This window comes from Lepisosteus platostomus, chromosome 10, assembly GCF_059453375.1.
Source record: "Lepisosteus platostomus isolate fLepPlt1 chromosome 10, fLepPlt1.hap1, whole genome shotgun sequence".
Taxonomy (NCBI): domain Eukaryota; kingdom Metazoa; phylum Chordata; class Actinopteri; order Semionotiformes; family Lepisosteidae; genus Lepisosteus; species Lepisosteus platostomus.
Genome location: NC_142620.1, coordinates 17063633 through 17080145, shown reverse-complemented (window position 1 = coordinate 17080145; position 16513 = coordinate 17063633). Strand labels below are relative to the sequence as shown.

The 16513-nt window shown below is 37.4% G+C and overlaps 1 protein-coding gene across 1 annotated transcript in view; it reads right to left on the bottom strand.

Moving 5' to 3' along the window:
• The window catches only part of akt1 (AKT serine/threonine kinase 1), a 71287-nt gene extending 61217 nt beyond the window's left edge, over positions 1-10070 (bottom strand). Inside the window, exon 1 of the mRNA XM_088648482.1 lies at positions 9760-10070. The gene's annotated coding sequence lies outside the window, so the exon portion shown is untranslated. The remainder of the gene's footprint in view (positions 1-9759) is intronic.
• Between the last annotated feature and the right edge of the window lie 6443 nt (positions 10071-16513).

The window sequence follows — 16513 nt, the reverse complement described above, 5'->3', positions numbered from 1 at the left end:
CCTGTTCCCTTGGTTATTTGACAACACAAAAAGTCCCACCGTGTCATACTACAGTTCTGATAAATCACCAGTCCAAGTTAAATTCAGATCAAACAGCAGGATTAGAGTATTCCCTGGCTTTCCGTAGTGTACTGCACAGTACATGTGTGATGTGCCAGGATGAAGGACTTTGTGTGCTGTGATCACTCTACTTGCTGCTGCTGTGTGAGAGCTATGGAAAAACTGGGCAGCTGCCAATGTTCACCAGGCACTTGAATAACCCTCCACTTTACAGGAGGTCACACGGGCTGAGATACGGCTGTGTGACTCAGAGCAACCAGAAAAAAAAAAGCCTGCAATCACTTCATTCATTCACATTTTTGTTTTCATTTCTGAGCCAACCGGGTTTTCCACTGCTGTGAATCTTTATCTCACAAAAGACACAAGGACAGCTGCAGAAGTCCTTTTTAATGCAGAACCAAAAAGGAGCTCTCTTTTACAGCTCCTAGCACTTTGGATTTGTCGTTTTGCTGTTCTTAAGCTATTCTTCTATGAACAGACTTTGAATAAACACAACACATGCAAGTTTCCCATCTATCACTAAGCCACATCAGTGCCGAACACACAGAATTATGTTTTTTCTACCCGATGCAGCTTCTTAAGTGATTATATATTTCAGTTTATACATCAGCAGAAAAAAATATTTTAAATAGTCTTCACATGACCTAACACGTGAGCTAAACTGGTTAAATTTTGAAATAACCAGTTTTTCCACTAGTGCTGATAAACAAGATAAGATACGTCATGCCTACAATGATGATTTTTTTATTTTTGCTTTCCCCATTTTCCGTCTCTCCAAATGTAGCCAATTTCGGTAATACGGGGAGAGTAACTTTCTTTTGAATGAACCATATTGCTTTTCTTACACGGTAGAAAGACATGCAATTCATTTTGCTTTCACTTTCAATACATCCTCTTCTCACAGAACGAATCCCACTTTTCACCTCAGAGGTGGACTCGGTCGGTGGAAGACTGCTGGGTCAGTTCAAGTTCTATGGGAGGTACTCACACCCACATCATCCGTGGGTTTTCATTCTAACTGGACTCTTAAGTTACTTAAGTGACTTAATTCGACTGCTAATGTGACTGATCATACATTTTAAATTGTTCTCTGCTCCTACAATGTTACAGTTTACAATCTGGACATGTAAAATCTTCCAGTTGCACAGCTGAAAGTTAAAAGTAAATGGTTATATAGTCAAGCCGAGGGTTTATTAAATAATCAAAAACTCAGATGAAACAAACAGCAGACAAAGAGGTCACAATGACCGTTACTGGAAAGCCCTACACTCACTTAACTCTGGTCATAATTAGATGTGAAATGTTAGTGGGAAGAGTTACTAATTCAAAATTTCTGATGAGAATTTCACTGCATAATGCAGGATGGCGAGCAGCTCTTAAGAAGTGAAACCTAATGTATCACAAAGAACGTAAGGCAGACGGTGACAAGGTTTTATCGTTGAAAATAGTTTCTTGAGACCATTCAAGAAAATATCATGATGCACGTCTTGTGACTGGATTATCGGAGTACAGATCTTACTGCAATCAAGTGTTTCATTCATCAAGACAGCCTAGATAAGAGAGAGCAATTCCTTAAACACTGCTCAACTACAGGCTTTCTGGAAGGCTACTTGGCCTTGGCCATATACAAAGCATGAGCGTAAACTTAGTTGTAACTGCAATAAATGTACTGAGGTATTAATGACAAAATGACAACTGGCATCAACAGGGTGTCAACTCTGAAAGTCACAGACTACTACTGTGTGGCCATCTCTGGACACAATACAAGGTGTATATCTGAGATGCATGCTTTGCACCATGTTACAAATGCTGCCTCACTGCTCTCAAAGGAGAATGATGTGCCTCTTCACTGGTCTCAAAAAGGAAAAAAAAATGAAGAATTTTACATTTACATTTAGTTATACAGCATCATTTTTTAATTTGATTTTTTGTAAACAGGCAAATATAAACTACCAGTAAATTAAAAAAAAACAAATACCACACTCTCGTGAAATTCTGATATGGCCTCACGGCAGATGTCCAAAAAAGAACAACTCCATTGACACAGATGCTATACACAATGACTTTTGCACTGTAGATATTGGAATAGATATAAACAACAACCATAAGTATAAAACTGGCCACATTAACATAATCAAATACAAACAAAATCCTTGCTCCAGCCTGTGAATTCAAATGACTATGTACAGGGAGTTTTGGTTTAGCACAGTTCTGAATTACAGCTTTTAGTGTGTTGTTTGTTTTAATGTTGCGTTACTTAGCAACCACCATCCCCTCTGTTTAAAATGGACCACCTCGAATAAGAGAGCGCATTTGTAAGCTAATAAGAGAAAAGAGGTTGTTGTGTAATTTTAAAACTATTTTTTCCCTTTTCAGTGTCTATTTTTGACCTATTTTCCTCTAAATACCTTTTTAGCTGACAGTTGCCTAATTAAGTTCAAAAGAAAACTATTAACTGTGTGAGAAACCTTCACTGTTCTCACTGCACAACTGAAACAGTAGCCTTTGTTCTGAAAGGAGTAAGACTTAAGTATTAAAATTCCCAGTGATTAACATCACCACCAACACACTACATGTAAATAGCTAATATTACATGGAAATTGTTTACAAATTTAAAATGTTTTAAAAATAAGAACCATATGAAACTGTAAAAAACTAAACTGCATGCGAACAGCATATGTATGATGGATGTAAACATCCATCTACTACCACATAATCACCTTTTCCTGGTACGAGTCACAGCAGCTTGGAGCTTATGCATGACCTACAGAGCACAAGACATGGCTGCACCCTCCACAGGACACAAACACTTTACAGACACCAATTAACCTACTTAGCATGGGTCTGGGAGATGGAAGGAAACCGCAGCAACCAGAGAAAACTCACACAGATGCAGGGAGAACTTGCAAACTCCACACAAGGTGCCCAAGAGCTGTGAAGCAGCAGCATTAACTGTAACCCCTCTGTGCTGTCCTGATTTTACTTTAAAAGGCAATCACAGACAAATCCATCTACAATCAAAACCTGTGATCAGACAAAAACAATTAAAAATGCAAAGGTTTCAGTTTACCACACACTATGGAAACATGAACAGCAAATTCACTCTTGATGCAGGCCCACTTGAGCTGCATTTACAGTATCTGTCCAGTGCACTACATTCAAAATACCTTTTACAACAGGTAGTGGAGACATCCACAACATTGATCTTGCTGATGTAGGGACGGCAATACTTCTTAAGTCTATATTGTACTTGGCTCACCTTTTGGTACCTGCTTTCTAAATCTGTCAAGACTTAGCAGCTTTGCTGCTGACTCAGACTGGAATTCTTTGATACTGCTCCGGTCTGTGACCTAATTTAGAATTCTGCGGGCAGACACACCAGCAGTACCTTTTCCTATCAGCAACTACATAGCAAATGCAGAGCGCAGCAATGTAACAGGAAAAAAAAGTCATGTGATGTGAATAGAGGGAGATAGCATGAGAATCTCCACACACACGTTCCGCTGAATCTTGTGTACCTTTATTATCTTATAAAATATAAATATAAAAAACAAACCTGTTTAAAAGACTTTTAAAGCCTTATGCAATATATACAGCCTCTGACCTGTGGCGAAATGACACAAGCAGTTATGAGGCGAAACTGGTCTTAAAACACATTTCTGTAACTTTCATCTCTAAATGGAAATGGCAGGGAAAATGATTTTTCCAATTAAAAGCCAAATCAAAATCAATTTGCTCGTAACCCTGAAACTCTGAATATACAATTACGCAAGGAATATTTCAAATTTCCACAGCACAACTTAGTAGCATTATTTCTCGTGACGTCTATTAAAATGGAAATATAAGTCTGACATTCTGATTATTTTAGGACACGCAGAAATTAAACAATGGCCTGCAATGGAGGCCATAAATAAATTATAAATAAATGATTAAAACAGACGTTCCACAGAGTTTGACATGAATGACTTTTTTTTTTTTACTTTGATCAGTGGATGATTAGTCATAATCTCGTGCATTGCAACTGTTCTCCTACAGAAATCCATGAATTATGATGTCAAGAGTACGACAGTCTGTAATGCTGCCACAGTAATTCAAATCTCTGGGATGGTGAATATGATTTTCATCTTAGATAACTAAATGAAAAGTATATTACTACCTGGAAGGTAATACTAAATGGCAACAAAAGATTAAGCTAATTATCACTGTGCTTCTGTATCGTATATGTCTAAACAGAGTGCTTTCCTGGAATACAAGGGAATAACATTTCAAATACTACTGTTAATTACGTAAGACCACGTAAGTTAAGTTACTTAAGATTAAAGGTCTTTCTCTTCTGTAAGAAGGAGGGAGCAACTTAAAAGCATTTAGAAAATGAGCAGTTTTCAATTCTTTTCAAAGGGATAAGAAAATGCCCAGCCTTGAGTCCCTGGCAACAGAATCTTGGACCAAAAGAAATTCTTGTGCTCTATTCCTAATTCCCATGGTATGACTCAACACTGTAATTATGGGGGGTGGGGGGGAAAGGTTTAGCCATTTTAATTTGAGAAAGACCTATTTTTCCTAATCATTCCTGTGAAACTGTGTGAAGTAGCACAATAAATTCAAATAAACTGCAGTGGTTGACTGGCTTTTGTTTTAACCATGCGACAAAATCCAGATATGATTCGACTCTGAGCATTACATGGAAACAAGTCATCATTCGCAGAGGTTAAATTCATAAAAACGATTTTTCCAGTACGATGCTTGATGTTTCCTATTCTTTCCATTATTTTATTCCTATTTGGGCCTGCTTTCCTGGCAGACACTGCTATGATACCACAAAGTCTGTTGTCCATAAATTTTTCAGCCCCTCCCCCCTTATATTCAAACAGTGTCCAAACAGATACCTGAGCAGAAAAAAAGCTTGGCCTCAACTGTCACATGGGTTTCTTGTGGCTTCCCCTCATTAAAAATAAAACCTGTCCAGAAATTCTTACACCAGTCAACAAAATACATACGCGTGTGTCGCTCTCTCAGGGTTTCTCATGACAATATTATGCCACTATACAACACAGCCTGTGCATGCAAATTAGATGTTTTCTGCTTATTTTTCTGGAAAGAACGTTTTTAGAGCAGTAGTTCTTAAGCTTTACTGAAGTTTCCACCCTTCTGGTTCTCCCATTACTTATAAAGAATCATTGATTTAAGTAATTTGTATTTTCAATTATTCACTTTCTAAAAAAAATCTGGTATCTTTCACACCCCCAGGGTGCACCTCAGGTTAAGAACCACTACATTAGAGGGTGATTTTTGTCATACATCCTGAGAGGCTTTACAGAAACTTTACTTCTGAGGCTAAATACACACTAAGCTTATTTTGTCTGGTTGGCAACTGTCAAAGAGCAGTGGACCTAGCTGATGTCAACATGGTGCAAAAACACTGCTGTGGACATCTTTTACATGCAATGTACTTTCACTGGAGTTTACATCTTATCCCCTAGTCTACATCTGTTAAAACACAAGAGTATGCTTACAGTAGAATTTTCTACGCAGTGGTGTGCTGGGGCTCTGGGACTAGAGCAGTAGATTCCAAAAGGCTGAACAAGCTCATCAGGAGAGCAAGCTCTGTCATTGGGTCTGACCTGGACCCCTTGGAGGTAGTGGCTGAGAGGAGAATGATGTCCAAACTAGAGGCCATCATGGACAACTTCTCCCATCCCCTCTATGACAGGCTTGCAGGAATGAAGAGCACGTTCAGCAATAGACTGATTCATCCACAGTGCGACAGGGAGCGCTACAGGAGGTCATTCTTGCCGTCTGCCATAAGACTGTACAACGCATCCACCTTGCGTCTTGGCAGAGGCAACATCGACAGTGACCTGTTTCTGGACTAAACGCATATACACATCTACTGCTACATCTGTTCTCTTTTTTTTTTTTTTTTTCCCCATTTACAACCACTTTTGTGCAATATAGGCCAGGGACCTGTGCAATACATTTATATTTATATCTATGGTTACATCTATATTTATATTCATATGTGTGATACGATTTTCTGTGTACTGTTCTGTTCTAGTTTGCTCTTGTGTGTCCGGACTGTGAGTAACTCTTGTATTGTATTGTATGTATTGTACTATTGTGTGTTGTGTGTGTTAAGCTGCTGTTGCACTGCAATTTCCCTCACGGGATCAATAAAGTATCTATCTATCTAAAGCTTTTAGGAAGAGGAAATTTGATGAATTTTGTTTTCTCAGACACACCTGAAGAAGGCTCCACAGTCTAAACAGTGTGTCACTTTTCTTTTGAGTATGGAATAAATCTTTATTTGTTCCAATATAGTTCTGTTTTGCACCCGACTAATAATTTATTACTATAATAATTCCTTAAGAAATCCTTAATAAAAATGACTACTTCTCATCCCAAAGAAGAGAAGTACACACAGGAAGAGAAGAAGACTCAATTCATTCATGACTGAAGTGCGCCATTCACTTGACCACATACCACAACAAAGCAGGTGAAGAAGTGAGACGTTGCTTCACCAACTGAAATAAGTGGGAACTTTAGGGAAGCCAGACTTTGAAAGTCCAGAGTGGAATTTAATGAAGACACCATGGTTTACAAACCTACACTTAAGGTGAATGTCAGGGGATAATTAATGACAAAATTGTAGTAAAGAACCAAGTTTAACATCTCTAAGGAAAGATGACACCTCTGACAGCACAGTGACCCTGGTCAACATATTGGAGCACTGGTTTCGAAATTCAGTTCCAGAGTCCGGAGTGCAATCTACTGATTCCTTTCCACCTCTTACAGCTGTAACATCCCAGCTGCATCCCAGGACTGATCAGACCCATCCTTACTCAGCTTCTAAACTGTATGACGGCAAAGCTGCTGCTAAAACCTAATGAATAGTTTGCAAAGCTACAGGCTAAATATTAGTTTGCGGGTATTTTACTTTTGTTACAGTCAGGCTACTGCTACATGGTAGTTAAAATCACTATGGTAATGGTGGCACACTGTACTACATTGGTGTAGAGAGGACAGATCCAGTCCATGTCTTCGACGCACTCAGTTTGATAAGCTTATAGAGGAGCACTAATGTAGCACCCAGGCTCCTGGGATTTAGAAATGACACCCAATTAGTTACACACATGCATCTGCAAACCCTCCTAATATTTATTACTATCATGTGCAATGTGAATACAAAGGCCTGCTGCATGCAAAGTTCTCAAGGCCCAAATTTAAACTATACCAGGATTGACAGTATTTTACACCAAAGTCTCTCAGAGCTATCCCAGCATTCTAGGATTTCACAACAAAGAAAAATCCTTCCAATTCACTGTGAGTGATGAAGACTGTCTGGCCATTTAGTGAGAAGTAAATGTCATAATACACAGCCTCCGACTGGGAGGTGAAAATGGCTTTGAGCTTTCCAAAGCTGAGAAGGCAATTTAAACTGGAAAGGCTTGTTTTTAAATATAAATGGGCAAAATTCCTCAGTTGGTCTACTCAATAGAGGAAAGAGGAACCTTTCAAATGGATCCTTTTTAACACATCACACTAACTAAAAAAATGCAGATGAGTACCTGTGGTAAATCCAGGTTGTTGTTTGCTAATGCAAATGAACTCAGCCTCTAATGAAACTGAAATAATTTTCAGGGAATGTAAGCAGAAAGCAGAGACACCCCGAGTAGGAAGTCACAAAAGAGTGTGACTTGTGGTCTTGAAAGATGAAGAAGTTATCACAATTTCAATTGAAATAGCCTCTCAAAGACTCAGATGTTACATGTTAACATCCCTCTGAAGAGGCTCCAGTGTCTGATTTTAGATGTAGAACGTAAGAGTGAATATCCTCAGTCTATCAGAAACTACTTCTTAGTTGCACTCCTCAGGTTTATGGGCATTCTCCAAATCAAAAAGGACTGTACAATTTTCAAATGACTGCATGATGTAAGACTAATTATGATGCTGCTGCATCACCTTTCTGATGGAAACCTCCATCACTGTACCTCCCTGACTGATATTGGACCACATTCACTACATAGCTACTTTCTGCACAGTGCAACACATAAAAGAGAACTTAGGTTTGTTTGTTTTTTTGCTTTATGACTATAGCTAATTTGCTATTTGCCATTAATAGGGTTAGGTTTCAAAAGGGATATAACTGATAAAGCAATAATATTAGTAAAATGCTGATGTGCAAACTGAGCATGTTGTTACTTATTTGACTTGATAGTGCAGTGTAATTGTGGTAGAGAAAATTGTGCTAGACTGCAGACTAAAATTTTAAAGAGTGCTCCATTTTTATGTTTGTCACGATAGTACGACGAAACAAAAAGTACAATCACAGAAACGGTTGATAATGTTCGTTTTTTTCTCACTATCAGATTTTCTCGAGATAAAGCTGCTGTGGATTTTAAAGCCCATTTGTTGATATTGGCAAGAATCCTTAGGTTCTCCAGCGTGAACTTACTACAGGATTGCCGAATAAAAAATGAATCAGACAGCTCGTTCTAATATAACAACACTTCAGTACTGCTGTGGGAGACCTGTCTTCTACTGCCCACGTGCTAATGTCATTTATCATAACCCTGTGATTACTCTTCGTCATTTCTGAAAAACTAAGACAATGGTGAATTTGCTATTTAGTAGAAATCTTGGCTATAATTTATCGAGCACTTATTATTCAACTTGGGTAACAGTCTATTGCAAAAACTGAAATTAACTCAGATTAAGTTAGGGTTCGAGATCGTGCATAGGCGTAAGATGTCAGTAACGTTTCCAGACAGCGCTTCATAAAACCGATTATTTACACTAAACGTCAGGCAGTAGCAAAACGTAGCATTCCACCGTACGACGTAAACATTTGCAGATATAAAGACAACTGTTTTGGTATTTGAAAAAAATGCATTGCTACCTAATTAAATGTTTATGGCGCCAAGCCTTAAACATAAGAGTTGAGATATAAATATTTATCTCAAGAAAAAATATATTCTAACAATATCTTGCACGGACGCATCAAAATACTTTCTTTTTTATATAAGAAACGCCAGCACAAATGTAAGCCTGTTGTAAAAAGCAAAAGGTCTTAAAGCGACACGTTCTAGAAAAGACCCAAATGCAAAGGCAATATCGGAAAATCGATTCCTGTTGCTCTGAAGAGAGAGAACAAATCTGCAAAACGGCCACTGAAGTTTGTCTTTTAAATCGCTTGTTACTGAAGCTGTATTTACTTTACTCAGTGAAGTGAGGAAACAAACACTGAGTGGATTTTTAAATTCAAACTGAGGCTTCGGAGATGTGCGTTTAAATTCAAACTTCCACAGAGTGCAGAGAAAGGCGAGAGATACAACCATCGGCCTAGACATCTCAGAAGCGATCACGACGGTGTACAATACAAAAAAAATGACCAATTAAAAATCAAGAGAATTTTTCAAGAATTAAATTCTCAGCGGTAAAGCCTAACAGAACACCAAAGTTTGGGTAGTGAAGTAACTTCGTTATAAAGTAGAAAATATCGTAAAGTAAAATGCGCTGAAGAAATCGGAATATAGTACATGTATTTTTATCTTATTTTGCTAGTTTTTGACTGTGCTCTGGGCCTAGCCAGGGCAGCCTGGGTGAGAAATAGCCGCATCCCATTCACTACAATGGGATTTTGCCTCTATGGCTGCATTCGGGCACAGACCAAAAGCAATCAGTAAAAATGCAACACTTTACCTGCTCCAAGGTTTCACAAGTGACTTCGGGTCATTATTATGGACGCCCTACGCGTTTTATTAAGCTGCTATGTCCTTCAATAGTCTGCAAAATTCTTCTCATTTACTCCGTTTCTCTTGCTGGTTCTTCCACTACACCTCCCAAGCCTGGTCTCTCTATTGCTCCTGTGTCACACAGTCCTTTTTCTCCCGGGTCCTAAAGCCGACAGATCAATGCTCTTTCACCTTATTTGCCTTTTCCCCAACTCGGAAAGGTTCACTTTCCGCCGGCTGCCTTGCTTTGTAAGAATGAAGAATGATGACTCTTCATGCCTCCACTCAGCGGGATTTAAGCAAATAGCCAGTACCCTAACGCATACACCACAACAAACGTTATTTAACCACCCTTAGAAAAATAAATATTTGTGTAACAGGATTCTTCAAATCAAGTCAGCATTTAAAAGCCTCCAATAGCAAAGAACTGTAAACGGCAAAATTCCCCTCTAGCACCTAAAATCAGTTTATCAGGTTCAATAACAACACGCTGACTGTGCGCTTTTTAGCTTTTTTTTACTTCCTTTCCAAATTTTAACATCTAGTTTCACCTTCATTGCACCAGCAAATTCCAGATATGACAACAGTAGATAATACTTGGTTTAATCCCCCTAACTGGTCTGGTGGAATCCTCATATCATAATTTGTAACTCCAAGAATTTCCGACTGACTTTGGTGGTTAGTTTTTTTTTATTGACACCTGTTAATTTTTAACTAATAATCAGGACAGAACCTTAAATGTTCAGAAACATTCTACAAAACAGGAAATATACTGTACATTCACCTCACCACCAACATTCCACAAATTGACAAATAAAATGCATGTGTTGAGAACATCAGTGTGCTTATGTCATTTGAAGTGAATCAGACTGTAGATTTATTCATATTCTGGCTACTGTGCCTAACATGTCTTGAAGCAGAAGGAATTATTAGTTACCTTTAAAAGTTATATATTTTTTATTACTATTTCTCTTTGCCACTCCGGCAAACTAGAGTTAAAACTATTTAAAGTACACACATTTCACATGCATACATGTTTCAGCTAAAATCTAAGAAATTGTATTTCACAGTCACACTGGTTAGGATAGAAAAAACAAAAATGTAACCTGAAACATACTGCAGTATGATGAAAAATATTTTATGTTTATGTCAGTTTCTAGTATTTAAATATATCCACAATAATTGCATAATGGAACAAGTAATAGGTTTATTCCATGCTGAAAAGAGAAGAAAGAAAACACAACGTTTCGGCTGTGAAGCCTTCTTCGGGTGTGAGCCAAAATGTTGTGTTTTCTTTCTTCTCTTTTCAGCATGGAATAAACCTATTACTTGTTCCTTTGCAGCCTACACATGCTGGCGCAGCTACCCACCCGAAATAATAATGGTTTGGTTTCTATGATCTAGGTATATTCACATTGTCATTTATCACCAGCAGATACATTTCTAATTGTGTAGTGCAGATCAAGTGATTTTTTAAAATCAAAACCTAATGATTGGAGCTGTCTCTTGGGTATTCACCAGATATTTTAATTCAGAATATGTGAAACACACCTGCTGAGAAAATTGTAAGTAAAAATGTAATAATAATTGATGACTTGATAGCCTCTTTATATCATTATTCTGCATCACTTCAATATTCAGAAGACACCTAATCCTTGTGATCTAGACATACAATTAATTAATTCAAATATGTCTCAGAGCAGCGCTAAGGCAATTAATTAAGCTGAAGCAAACTAATTAGTTGTGATTGTGAGGCTAGGGGAAGAAATGTTTGAAAAGAACAGAAGAACAAAAGCTCTGGTTTTGGAATTAACATCTTAAAAAATGGAAACCAAAGATTTATAGCCTCAAATTAGATAGTATGATGTCACATATGACTACATCTGGTTATTTTTAAGTTGCTTTTTTGATAGTCAGTGAATGTAACAATTGGTGCACAGCTGTCTGTGATACAGTTAAAATGAATGAAAATAATGAGTATAAATCAGAACTACACTACCAAAAATACTTTCTAAATATGTATGTCACCTTTTTTGGTAACAGACAGTCAAGATAGATCTCTTTTCTGGCAACCCTAGTATCTGAAACTGCGCACACATGTAAAGAGCATCCTGTAATTGTGGGAAGTACCACCCCCCTCCCCCTCTAAAGTTATGCAGTGCATTTCCATTTTCAGTTTCGAATAGTCAGGTATTCTTAGAAGTAGGAGTCGTGTGATGAATTAGGCCAAAATGCTGGGTTTTCCGAGATGTGCGTCTACTCTTCTGAGGAAATCCCCTGACTGAAACGGTGACCAGAAAGCTCCAAGACAAGAGGCTGCAGTCAACAGCATCCAAACTCCCTTTTCTATTGTGCCACAAGCTGGAGACTGGGGTTGTACAGAATAAAACAGCTGAAAAGTGAGGATTTCAAACAACTCCAAGGACATTTTAAGTGCCTGCAAGCACTAGTCCTAATGACTGACAATGATCTTTTGAAGTTCACTGTAACAGATCAATGGCATAAAGACCCTGGGATATAGCTGACCTTCCAAATAAATAAAAAATATTGCTGCTTAGTCCTTAGTTGTCCTTCCTGATGGTTAAGCAATCTTTGCCCAAGGATATCATTATTATTTTAACCATTCAGTTTTCCATTGTATGGGTTTTATCAATTGTAGCACACTGTATTTATGTTAAAACAATGTTTTTTTTTATTTATGTTTAGGACACTGTTTTTATTGTTAAAACTAGGGCGAAACTGTTTGTTGCTTCAGTATTTAAAAAATATCAGACAGATGTGAAATAGCATTTGTTGTGACATACCGTACACGTAGTGTGGCACTGAGACAAAAATGCTAAACAGCATCACAACATTGTTTTTGATAGAACCAGTATAAAGACCAGGATAATACTTAAAATAGAGATCCTGCACATAAACCATTACACTTTAAGAATTTAACACTGACACTATAGTTTGACTTCACTATGATTCTAAACATACTGTTAACATGCTTTTTTTTTTTGCATTAATGAGCTTTGGCATACATCCATCACTGCAATTCCACAGAAAAATAAAACCCTGGAAGAAAACCTGTCTGTCTGGCTTTGTGAATTAGTAGCTTTTCCTTTTGCTGGTGACTCCTGAAATCAGTCAAGTACATTAAAGGATAGAAGTTGTGCTTGACAACTAAGCAAAGCTTCCTCCCATAACTGGCAGCACAAGTGCCAAACATCAGCACTCTGGTCCATTCAGAACACATCATGGTTCCCTTCCTGCCACTTTTACTACATGGTCATTTTTGTACCACTGTGTCTCCCTCCATGCACATATCTCAGCTGTCTATTTTTTTCACTGTAAAAAGTATCACAGCTCCACATATAAAAATGACTATTAAGCATTTTCAGGGGGAATGTCTGAGTCAGCAGTACACAGGAAAAGTTAAAGGACATAAACAGGGAACAATAAAAAGACAGGGAAGAAGGATAGAAGGAAAAATAGACAAACACTGCACACCTGAGTTTGGAATAATGGTGCCTGGTGCCTTTATAAATTCAGGCGTGTAAGAGTGCAATGGTGATGGACCACATCTGGCACAGGCTTAATGATGATCAAAAAGCAAACCACTAATGTAGGCTACAGCTATGGGTACGCTTTAGTGCAAACATCATACAACTGCATAGCAACAGCAAAACTACTGTCCTTTATTATTGAATTTTATAGTACCCTGATGAATAATTTGTGCATAAATGTTTATGCAGATTATGCCATTGAGCCACATCAGCTGGTTTGCATTGGCACCCAGTCAGTAGTGAAATCAGAGCTGAAAATGTAGTAGCACTTGGAAGCGACAAACATGATTTCTATTCTCACTACATGTTTAAATTATTTTAAAATGGGCTCAAAGTTGGAAGAATGTGCTTGCTTAAGGCAACAGCAGGCTTTTCCAAAGGGGTGGTGGCTATTTGTTTTTTTGCTTTAAAAACCACTTGGTTCTGTTTATTCGGACACATTTTTAAAAGAGATTTCTTACTGCAGCTGTAGTAACTGTTCAGCTGGAGTTCGGCGATGCTGACAAAATGATACAGGTAGACATACAAAGCTGCTGTGCAAATTTATAACAGCTTACTAGTGTAGTGCCTCAGGCTTGAGCGCTATGACTTGATAGCAGATTCCATAGGAATGTGAGCCCTTTGTTCCCCCCTCACAAGGAATGTATTGTGGTAACACTGGTGGGGAATGCTATTGATGGTAACAAGAAAGAATGCATCTCCAGGAAGCCCATTCCCATGTGAGAAACCACACCGCTCGTACTCTGCCAGACCTTGGGCAGTCCAGCCCAGCCCCAAAGCACAACTGTTGCTTTGTTCGCCCACACTTTCAAGCCAGACAGTCAGTGTTGAAAATAAGAGGGTCACATTCACTAAGGATCGTGCACCCAAAACTGTCATTTGCACCCATTTGTGTTAACGGCAACTCGTGTCTCCGTTGTATGAGCAGAACTGTACTTTGCATTTTGATTGATCCATTTTCTCACAGTGTCGTGATTTCTCTTCAGTGGCTTATAGTACTGTATGTAAACTTATTAACAAACTGGGTAGTGTCAATCATTCTGCACATCTATTTTACCTAGCTCCACGATTCTTAAAAAATTAGTATTGGAAAACATTTTTTTTTACTTTAAAGTTTATTCATTAGTATGAGAAGGTTCGTAGAACCTACCCCCTCAAAGTAATACTCTAGCTTTGTCAAACAGTTTTCTCTTCACTTCATCATTATTAAAAAAGGAACGCAACTTTACAACTATTCTAACATTTCAAAAATCACAGCAAGACAAAGCTAAAAGTGCTTACATATTTTTTTTCAGTGATTTGCAGAACTTTATGGGCTTTTCTGCTTATGTGTAAAGACCACCGTTTCACCATAAAGCACTTGAGTTATGTCATACATACTTTCTTTCTAATTGACATTCTTAATAATAGAATATCACGCTTTTGATGCATGGTTTGAATTAAAAATTCTAGCACCACCTGGCTATAATCATCATACTCAAAACACTAAATCACTCCTAAAGTAGTGAGGAGAGTAGTATTCTAAATTCTTTTTGAATTGAAAGCACACTACATTTTACGAAAGCATCGGTGATTTATGTTTAATTTCTGAGTTTAACAAATAAAACTGCTTTGGCAAAGTCAGCACTCCATGTTAAGGACTAAGAATTTCATTATCACTATTCCAAATTAAAAATAACAAAAATTGGAAAACGTGACTTGTATCTTTTGTACTTTTGAATGTTGTAGTTTTTTGTGTCTGCATGTTCTCTTGGATGCAATCCCAATACTTTACTCCTGTTGTTTCTTAACTGGATTAGTATATTATTGATTTTTCTACCTTTGCCACCAAAAATGACCATAAAATATATTTGTTAAGCAGCAGTAAGGAAGTATGATAGTGTCGAACATGTTCAATATGCATCTAATTAATTAAAATGCATTCTTCATTAAAGTGCTGTGCTATTAAAATCTTGAAAAGGGGAGTTATTTTCCTCAGTAGTATATAATACATCTCACTTATATATCCTCCAACGTTTCTTCACCAAAAGCACAGCAGTCAGCAAAAGCAATTATTGTACCTAAGGATAGAAAAATGGAAACTTAATTAAAATTTTTATATCATCAGTGTTATTGTACATATAGTAAATAAAATGTAGACAATAAAGCACATCCTTTCTTTCCTTTAAATTGGCTGGGAGTTAGTTTTAAAGGTAGAAGAGGTCTCAAAGTAAACCTTTATCTTCCCAGTGGTCTCTGGGAAGTATGTTTGTCCAATAGGATTTTGGTATCAGGTTAGTAAGAGATAATTTATTGGGCTTTAGAGCATGCAACTTTCTTCTGCTTCCACTTTGAACTAACTTACAGTATGTTCTGGGAGCTGTTTCAAATCTCATTTTATACTGGAATAGTTACTAAACACAACAAAGGACATAAATACACATGATAGGATACATAACAAGAGAAGTTAATTGAAGAATGACTTTCTATTGTGCTTTTTCATAATTTTTCAATCGATGTAATTAAAGTGCAAAATTAAAAATATATATGTTCCCTATGGAGACACTGAAAGCCTTACTGCACTTTGTATCAGTTTGCATAAATCTCTGGTAATGCACTGCTCACAGTAATAAAATATCTTTCATTATTGAATTTTAAAGGCCTAATTATGTTAATTGCTTTTTACTGACATACATAAGTTATAAAGAGGTAATAGCTCATTCAAACAATCCCCTGATTAACAGACAAGAAGATAAAGTAATTTTGTCCATAACAGGGGTTTTGTTAGGAGGTCTTGACAATGAAACACAGAAGTCCAAGATGCAGCTCCACGGCACCTTCCTGCCTGACAAACATTGTCCAGTGGAAGGAATGTCATTCAGCTGATAGGAGAAATCCAAAAAAAGCATGTCTGGAGGACAGTGCTGCAGTATTTTAGTCTTTATGACCCCAGAAGTGCATCAAAACAATTATAACCATTCAGTCCATCATGAGACTGCAGTGGAAACCATTTTATTCTTCAAAGAATTGAACTTTTTTTTAAAATCATTTTTGCTATTAAATGTTTATTAGATTTTATAGATATATCATCTGATTTTCACATTTTTACTGTAGTTTCTGCGTTTTATCTGTGTTCTTATTGTTAGATCATTACCAATTTTGTGTGAGGAGCAATGAGAGACCAATGACAAG